The sequence below is a fragment of the Borostomias antarcticus genome (assembly GCF_949987555.1).
Source record: "Borostomias antarcticus genome assembly, chromosome: 6".
In the NCBI taxonomy this organism is placed as follows: domain Eukaryota; kingdom Metazoa; phylum Chordata; class Actinopteri; order Stomiiformes; family Stomiidae; genus Borostomias; species Borostomias antarcticus.
Window position 1 is genome coordinate 3,708,892 of NC_140239.1, and position 10,000 is coordinate 3,718,891.

Sequence of the window (10,000 nt, forward strand, 5' to 3'; positions counted from 1 at the left end):
CCCTGACCTCAGACACACAGCCCTGCACATGCCTGCTGATGAGCTCCCTGGCCACTACACCCCTCCTAAAGACCTGAGACACACCGGGGGGGGGAGAATGAAGGGCAGAAAGAGAAGGAGGGATGAAAGGAGGTGTGGCTAGGGGCGAGGTAGGAGGCTTATTAGGGAGAGCGAGCGCAGGCTGAACGCAGGCTCTGGGGAGGGCACTCTTATTTTGATAACCCCAGGCTCTGGGGAGGGTTATTTTGATAATCCCAGGACTTCACCTCAGAGCTTTCTGATGACACTTTTACCTTAATGGAAACTAAACAATGAGTCACACAACCACCCACCAGAGACCACTGCTGGGAGGAAGAGAGACCAGCTCAACGTTCACATTCATTTGACTCATTTAGTCATAATCAAAAGCAACTTACAATTAGTAGGCTGCATTTAAAGCCTTCTATAACAACAAGTAACAGCAGTCACAGTGCTAGAGCGAGGACGAGTGCTTTTTTCATACTCATAATCACTCATACTCAATCAACATCACAATCCCCATGAGCACAGCTCAAAATGACAGTCTTATCATTCTTGCACTAGATTATGCTCTTAGTCACTTGTTTTAGAAAGAAGATGCACTTGTGAGTTCTGGCAAGTAGTATAGTACACTGGCTTTTCCTACGTTAAATGCAATTATTGTTAGTCGTTTTGGATAAAAGCGTCTGCTAAATTACTGTAATGTAATGTAATGTAATGTACCAGCCAGGAATAGGTTCTATCTCTTTTACAGAGCAAAAACGGTCTGCATGTGGAATAGCTGAAACAAAAACATTCGTCTGTCTTTGCGACTGAGAAGGTTTCGTTGGGTAAAGCTTGCAGACTGCCGGGTTCCTACCCACCCAGACTCTTGGAGATGATGACTCATTCACCGGCAGAACAAGTCAACACTCTACAGACTCCCTGTCAGTTCACATGGTAACCCAGAACAGCTCGCTGCTTCTCTGCGACCCGGTGAACGGCTCCGGTAATCACAGAGCTGATACGGGGGGAACCGGTCCAAATGAAGCTCCAGTGTTTCAACTGTCATAGAAATTGTAGTTTCACTCTACCTCCCTCAGCCCCTAGCTGTGCTAACCTCATTTATAAACAGGATGACCTCTCCAGGAGGTCGACACACCTCAGACTTTGTCTGCCCTAGAATAACCTTTCTTTGTTCAAGATTTACCGCCCTTTCTAAGATCACGTGTCTGAACTCTTGACCATTGTTGATGACGTCTTCCATTTATTATGACGTGTACAGATGGGTTAGCCAATCACATCCCTGGAAGCGTCATACCTGTGTATTGCTTGAATATAAGACCCCGCAACACCTTTCTGTTTCACTTCTGTTGGATGAATCACTCACGTGCGTTATCCTGAAGTCTTTGCGCTCGTAAGTTTTCTTAATAAATCAGACTTAACCTCTTTGAGCGAACCTTGGCAAATCCTTTACTTTAAGATTTATTTCCACTACACAACGATCGGCCATGCGGCTGGGGCTGACTCAGCCAGTCAGTCAGTCAGTCAGTCAGCCAGCCAGTCAGTCAGTCAGTCAGTCAGTCAGTCAGTCAGTCAGTCAGTCAGTCAGCCAGTCAGTCAGTCAGTCAGTCAGTCAGTCAGTCAGTCAGTCAGTCAGCCAGTCAGTCAGCCAGTCAGTCAGCCAGCCAGTCAGTCAGTCAGTCAGCCAGCCAGTCAGTCAGTCAGTCAGCCAGTCAGTCAGTCAGTCAGTCAGTCAGTCAGCCAGTCAGCCAGTCAGTCAGTCAGTCAGCCAGTCAGTCAGCCAGTCAGTCAGTCAGTCAGTCAGTCAGTCAGCCAGTCAGTCAGTCAGTCAGTCAGTCAGTCAGTCAGTCAGTCAGTCAGTGCATTAGACTGGGCATGTGCTAATTTGGGGACAGACTATGACTGGATCTTAACAGCGAACCAAGTCGTTCTGTCCTGCTGTGGAGTCTGTCCTCTCACCTGAGTCAGAGAGAGAGAGAGATAGAGAGAGAGAGAGAGAGAGATAGAGAGAGAGAGATAGAGAGAGAGATAGAGAGAGAGAGAGATAGAGAGAGAGAGACAGAGTCTCCCAAGCCACGACCACACCCACTCACATCCATCCAACCCCTGCCATGACCACACCCACTCACATCCATCCAAGCCCTGCCATGAGCACACCCACTCAGATCCATCCAAGCCCTGCCATGACCACACCCACTCACATCCATCCAAGCCCTGCCATGACCACACCCTCTCACATCCATCCAACCCCTGCCATGACCACACCCACTCACATCCATCCAACCCCTGCCATGACCACACCCACTCACATCCATCCAACCCCTGCCATGACCACACCCACTCACATCCATCCAAGCCCTGCCATGAGCACACCCACTCAGATCCATCCTGCCATGAGCACATCCATCCATCCCCTGCCACGATCACATACCCTGTTATTCAGTCAGGCGGCCTGTTTGTCTGGACACTTGGGCCCTGCCAAGATAAGCTGATTATGACACAAAACATTACATGCTGTCCTATTTGTTCTGATCCAATGTTATCACAATGTCGCCGGTAATACAAAACCACTGACCCATAAAATGTCAAGGTAGATACACAGAAATAATGACCCTCTACTCTTGGTTGAGATAACACACACGCTGTAATAACATGTACACAGAGACTGTGAGCCCAGTGAGACGGCATGTCCGGCTCCTGACTAATATTGATCTAGCTGCGAGGATCGCAAGAGCTAGCCGAGAAAAACGCCCCGACACGACGCAGTGCTGTGATATCAGCATATATTATCGTCATCGTTGCTTGTGGGATGGTAAGACAACTCTGTGGCCGTATTGAAATTCACATCGCCTAAGCCGCAGCCTTTGAAGTGGAGTCTGCTCTAACTAGCACAGGCTCCGTTGGCTCTTCTCCTTCCTCCGTCTCAGACGAAGGCCTTCTCCTCCTCACTGGCTAATTCGTCATTCGTTCATAATTAATTTATTCATCTCCCGGCCCCAGACGGACGGACGGACAGGCGGACAGAGAGAGACCGGTCTGTTGCGGGTGGAGGGACCGTCACTAGTTGAGGTGGCCGTGTCTCCCTTTGATATGGTAAATGGACTGCACTTAATATAGCGCTTTTCCATCTTAGCAGCACTTAAAGCGCTTTACAATGGCCTCATTCACACACACATTCACACACCAATGGCGGTAGCTGCCATGCAAGGTGCTAACCTGCTCATTGGGAGCAATTTGGGGTTAGGTGTCTTGCTCAAGGACACTTCGACATGTGGACAGTCGGAGCTGGGATTCGAACCGCTGACCCTTCGATCACTGAACGACCCGCTCTACCAACTGAGCTACAGCCCCAGAGCCAGGTCAAGCTCCACGGACACAGACTGTCTTGCTCTTCAACGGCGCAGGCTGGAGATGCCGAGATGTGATGTGGGGTATGAATATCCCACTCCGTTCATTAGACTCGCTCGCTGTGATCCAGTCTCCATGTTTTTGCTTTCGCCAAATCTGCCTCAACCCAAAGCTCCACTATCCGTGGGGAGTCTAGTACTGTCTCCATTAGTGGAGCCATCCACAATGACACGCCTGAGGGAGGGAGGGAGGGAGAGAGAGAGAGAGAGAGAGAGAGAGAGAGGGAGAGGGAGAGAGAGAGAGAGAGAGAGGGAGAGAGAGAGAGAGAGAGAAAGAGAGAGAGAGTGTGAGTGTGAGAGAGAGAGGAAAGGAGAGAGAAAGAGAGAGAGAAAGAGAGTGAGAGAGAGAGAGAGAGAGAGCGAGAGAGAAAGAGAGAGTGAGAAAGAGTGAGAGAGAGAGGGAGGGAGAAAGAGTGAGAGAGAGAGGAAAGGGAGGAGAGAGGGAGAGAGTGAGAGTGAGAGGAAAGGGAGGAGAGAGGGAGAGAGAGTGAGAGTGAGAGGAAAGAGAGGAGAGAGGAAAGGGAGGAGAGAGGGAGAGAGAGAGTGAGAGTGAGAGGAAAGGGAGTAGAGAGGGAGAGAGAGAGAGTGAGAGTGAGAGGAAAGAGAGGAGAGAGGAAAGGGAGGAGAGAGGGAGAGAGAGAGTGAGAGGAAAGGGAGTAGAGAGGGAGAGAGAGAGTGAGAGTGAGAGGAAAGGGAGTAGAGAGGGAGAGAGAGAGTGAGAGAAAGAGGAAAGGGAGGAGAGAGGGAGAGAGAGCGTGAGAGTGAGAGGAAAGGAAGGAGAGGGAGAGAGAGAGTGAGAGTGAGAGGAAAGGAAGGAGAGAGGGAGAGAGAGAGTGAGAGTGAGAGGAAAGGAAGGAGAGAGGGAGAGAGAGTGAGAGTGAGAGGAAAGGTGAGAGAGGGAGACAGAGAGTGAGAGTGAGAGGAAAGGTGAGAGAGGGAGACAGAGAGTGAGAGTGAGAGGAAAGGTGAGAGAGGGAGGCAGGCAGCTCCTGGCCTGGTGGTGTTCCTGGGGCAGTGCTGGGTGGAGAGGAGCCTGAGGATGCCCTGGCTAGGAGAAGAGCTGGCGGCGGCCATTACCCAGGCTGCAGCAGACAGGGCCCGGCCGAGGAGGAGAGAGGGAGCGGTCTGGGAGGAGGCCCCGGGTCTGGGAGGAGGCCCCGGGTCTGGGAGGAGACCCTGGGTCTGGGAGGAGACCCCGGGTCTGGGAGGAGGCCCCGGGTCTGGGAGGAGACCCCGGGTCTGGGAGGAGACCCCGGGTCTGGGAGGAGGCCCCGGGTCTGGGAGGAGACCCTGGGTCTGGGAGGAGACCCCGGGTCTGGGAGGAGGCCCCGGGTCTGGGAGGAGACCCCGGGTCTGGGAGGAGACCCCGGGTCTGGGAGGAGGCCCCGGGTCTGGGAGGAGGCCCCGGGTCTGGGAGGAGACCCCGGGTCTGGGAGGAGGCCCCGGGTCTGGGAGGAGACCCCGGGTCTGGGAGGAGACCCCGGGTCTGGGAGGAGGCCCCGGGTCTGGGAGGAGACCCCGGGTCTGGGAGGAGGCCCCGGGTCTGGGAGGAGACCCCGGGTCTGGGAGGAGGCCCCGGGTCTGGGAGGAGACCCTGGGTCTGGGAGGAGGCCCCGGGTCTGGGAGGAGGCCCCGGGTCTGGGAGGAGGCCCCGGGTCTGGGAGGAGGCCCTGGGTCGTGTAACGGGCGGGCCAGGTGGCGCCCGCGGGCAGGTAAAGAGCCTCGCCCTCGCCCTGCTGATGCGCTGGCACCGGAGCAGCGGAAAACAGACGCAACCGCTGCCCAACAGAGAGAGACAGGCTCCCTCGACTTCACTTTCCATTTACAGGACCCTCCATTACAGGACATTACCTGACCGGAAGACACAGCCAGTCTGCTTACAGGCTCAACGCTGCCAAGTGACACACACACACACACACACACACACACACACACACACACACACACGGCTCCTGTAGAGAGGCTAAATCCTAGTGTGCTGCCCCCAAATGTATTCAATTTCCAGCGGAGACGAGACTCGTACAAAGCCGTGTCAAAGTACAAACATCCTGTCTAAGCCGGCACCACTCACAAGATGGCCGCTCTTCCTCTCAGTGTCTCCAGAGCTGCTGCCTGCTCTATTCCTCCTGGTCTTTCTTTCTTCTTCTGTTTTTATTTCATGTTGAGACTAAGGTTGTTCATTGTTGTCCTTGTCACATGCTGTTTCTGTTTTGTCAGTGTTGTACATCGGATTGTCCTGTTTGTGTTGTGTTGTGTATTTGTGTGGGACCCCCTCGTAAACGAGATGTTACATCTCAAGGGGTCTATCTCACATTAATAAAGAGTTTCATATATATCTTCTACGCTGTGAGGATGAGACAGAGGAGCGCGTGCCATCGAGCTAACGGAGAAACATACAGATATCTCCACAAAAATGAGTAGGGATGGGAATCCCAGATAGCAAGCGGATCTGGGCCATATACAGGCCAGATCTGGCCCTTGTGGCTTAGTTCCGGCCCATATATGGCCCAGAATCATTACACATCCGCTTGCTATCTGGGAATTGATGCAATTTTATTGATACCAATGCCATTTCCGATTGTGCTTATCGGTCCAATTCTTTATCGGTTCCTTTATTAATTACTGATCAATTTTCAGTGTGGAAAAAGAGACGGCCTACGCAGCTTTTCAACTGTTTTATTATCTCTGAGTCTGTGTAGAGACAGAGTAGAACAAGGCATGGATTTCCGCCTAATAACATTTATTTTGAACATGTTAAAATGAATTACAGTGCTCCTTATCTTTTCCTTTTTAACAGCGTAGGCATATGACATCGTGGTTTTGCAATGAGCAACAGGAAAAACATGAGGCCGGCATTGATAAGAATTGATAAGCTGATAAGGCATGCGATGTCGATTCCGAGTTCACGATTCCGATTCTCTAACGATTCCAGTTCCTATCCCTAAAAATGAGTATCACACACACACACACACACACACACACACACACACACACACACACACACACACACACACACACACACACACACACACTCAAATGTCGTTTCAGAACTTCCCGTTTTCCGTTTATAAAGACAGCTTTAATTACCTGGGTGTTTGTGTCACTTCTACTGTAGGTAGAAGGACCTGTTAGATAACTTTAAGGCCTGATTCATAGTCGATGCAAACAACGCAAGCTACGTTGTGAACGCAAACTCCAACATGACTCGAGAGCTTGCATTCTGTGTTTTGTTTTGTGGAAACGCAAGGAATTGCACTATTGCTTGCGTCAAGTGACAAATTGCGGCATGACACACGCAAGGACGCAACGAGACCTTGCATGGCCTTGCGAAGCTTGCGCTTATGTAGTTTGCGTCGACTATGAATCCGGCCTAAAACAGCATTTGATAAGGCCAAAAAAAAGACTTGGAGAGCTGGTCAACCCTCCCCTAGTGTCTTGCTGGTTGGGTCAATTCGGTAAAAGCAACTATCATGCCCTGATTTTCATTTCTGTTTCAAGCTATCCCAGTGTTTGTTCACAAATCTTTTTTGTTTATTTTAGAAATTGAATAAGTGCATGTCTACTTAGCTGGAACAAAACTGTTCCTCGGATAAGGAAATAATTTTTGGAAAGGTAAAAAGCAGAGGGTGGTTTGTTTCTACCCAATTATTTGTACTATTATTAGGCGGCCAACATCCACAAACGGTTATTTTGGGTTTGTGATTTATCAGAGGATCAGTCTCCAGTCTGGTCTCTTATGGAGCAGCGTTTGAGTAGCCCAGTGGCTCTCTGTGTTAGTGGCCCAGTGGCTCTCTCTGTGTCCCCCAGTCCCCCTGAGTAAACCTTATTGGATGAATAACCCGGGGATTCAGGGCTCTCTAAAGATCTGGTCCAGTTTGGAGTCCATCCAAATTATCTTATTACTTCCCCCATTCTGGCCAATGTCAATTTTGCTCCATCTCTCTCAGACCATCTCTCTCAGACCATCTCTCTCAGACCATCTCTCACAGACCATCTCTCTCAGACCATCTCTCTCAGACCATCTCTCTCAGACCATCACTCACAGACCATCTCTCTCAGACCATCTCTCTCAGACCATCACTCACAGACCATCTCTCTCAGACCATCTCTCTCATACCTCTCTTTTCCACTTTGGCATAGGAGGGGTATCAAGAGTGTAAAGGATCTTTTTTAAGGACGGGCTTTTTATTTCTTTTGAACAGTTAAGGACAGACTTTTGATATCCCCCAGTCAGGTTTTGTTAGATATGTGTAGGTATGTAGTTATATCAGAACACATTTTTCTCTAACAACCCCACAGAGTACTGGAGATATGAGTGTTTGAACATGGATCCAGTTGGCAGGGGTCTGGTGTCTGTAATAGGGCTTGGGAAAATGTAGTCCCAGACACGACCATCTTGTTTCTACACAGGTGTATCTATTTGTCTGATTGGCTCTACTGCATAGAATCCTATGCAATCAGACCAATAGATACACCTGTGTAGAAACAAGATGGTCGTGTCTGGGACTACATTTTCCCAAGCCCCTATATATGAGAATATTCATCGGGTCGACTTCCCATCACGCAACCACTTAACCAGGCGGTGGGAGGAAGACTTGGGGATGACTATATCAGAGACGAATTGGCAGGCTGCAATTACACTGGTACACTCATCATCCACTCATCATCCATATGCATAAGACGTGGTTTGTTGCAGTTTAAGGTTCTATCTATCTATCTATCTATCTATCTATCTACTGTATCTACCACTGACTGACACACACACACACACACACACACGCACACACACACACACACACACACACACGCACACACGCACACACACACACACACACGCACACACACACACACACACACAGGGGTCTCACACAGATGGTAGAGGGGAACAACTGGGGCCTCCCTGCTGAGGCTCAATTGAAAACAAATCACTTTCTCTTCTACAACAGAGAGCCGCATAACTCCGGGGTGGCGGAGGGTTGCAAATCTAAATCTCATTTACTCAGGCCGCCGTGTTCCCCTCGTAAACCACAGGGAACCCACACTCACAATCAAGATCCCTTGGCCAGCAGCTAAACGTAGCGGGTATTGAATAAGCCCTCACCATTTCACCCAGAGAAGATATAGGATTATTATCGTGAGACGACAGTCGCGGCTGAGAGTTGTGATTTCTATAAAGAGGTTAAGTAAAAAGTAAGTAAAAATTTATATCGTGCTCTTAACCGCACGAACGCACAGTGCTCTACAGTAATACATTAAAATCAGATATAAAATATGCAATCCAAAAACACATTAAAATGAGAAACTAAAGAGAGAAAAAAAGAGAACATTGCAAGCAGCAAAAAGTAGCAATTATAAATGATCAAAGGCCTGTCTGAAACAAGTTTGTCTTTAGTTGTTTTTTGAACGTTCAAAAGGTGCAGCTCTCAGGTCCTGGGGAACGGCGTTCCAGAGCCTTGGGGCCACCGCCTCAAAGGTAGGGTAGACGTAGGTGGTAACAGGGCTGGGTTTAAAAAATCCATTCATCGATTCATGAATCCCAAAATCGATCAATATTTAATGAACGAATGAATAAATAAAGGAATGAATAGTTCATTAATTCATTCAATGATTCATTCATTTTCGGAAATCAGTATCGATACCCAGCCCTAGTATTGATGTGTTGCATAACTTGGCAGTCATGTTATTAAGGTTACAGCTAAAAAAAACAGGTTTTAGTAACACTAACCGAATCGATATTGAATCGAATCGAATTGAATCGTGATAATCGATTATGAACCTTGTGAATCGGAATCGAATCGATTCTTGAAATTCGAATCGCTACCCAGCCCTAGGTGGTATGTGAGGCCGGGACGACACCAGGGACAGAGCTAGTCACACGCGGTCACAGCTTGCGTCACATGCCGGCAGCGTTCAGCATCAACTACAGGTCTGTATGGACGACTGCTGCCGCTCCTGAAGACTCACTTGTCGGTGTGCTCATCCGTCCTCATCCCTGGAGCAGAGAGGCGATGGCAGGGCTTCAATTCCCGCTCGCCGGGGGAACGAATAAAAACAAAAATAGAAGCACCACAGCCCGACCCCTCACTCTGCTACTCAATCCACTCCCAAAACCAGTCCGCCGACTCCACTTTTTTAAGATGAAAAAGCTTTCAGGGGGGAACGGAGAGAGATGGGAGAGAGGGAATAAAAAAACTCATTATGCGAGAAAGAGAGAGTGGGAGCGATGAAGCGAGACCGGTTCTCATCAGGCTCTTATTCTTAACGGCGCAGAGGAAATCAACGCACGACACATCAGAGGTTTCCAGACAGTCGCCGCTCGCACGTCGGGGCTTGGGAAGCGGCAAAACAGAGAGACAACACACTGTATGAGTGGAGAGACCAGCACCCAGAGTTCCTGATAAGAGACCAACAGAACACGGAGCGTTCATTCCCTCAGGCGCTAGTTATTAGCGGATTACAAATCAGCCTTTCGGTGTGTGAACGCGCGTGTGTGTGTGTGTGTGTAGCTTCGGTGGGGGTACAGAGACAGTAGGAGACTAGCTTTTATTCCTGTATTTTATTTGTCCTGCATT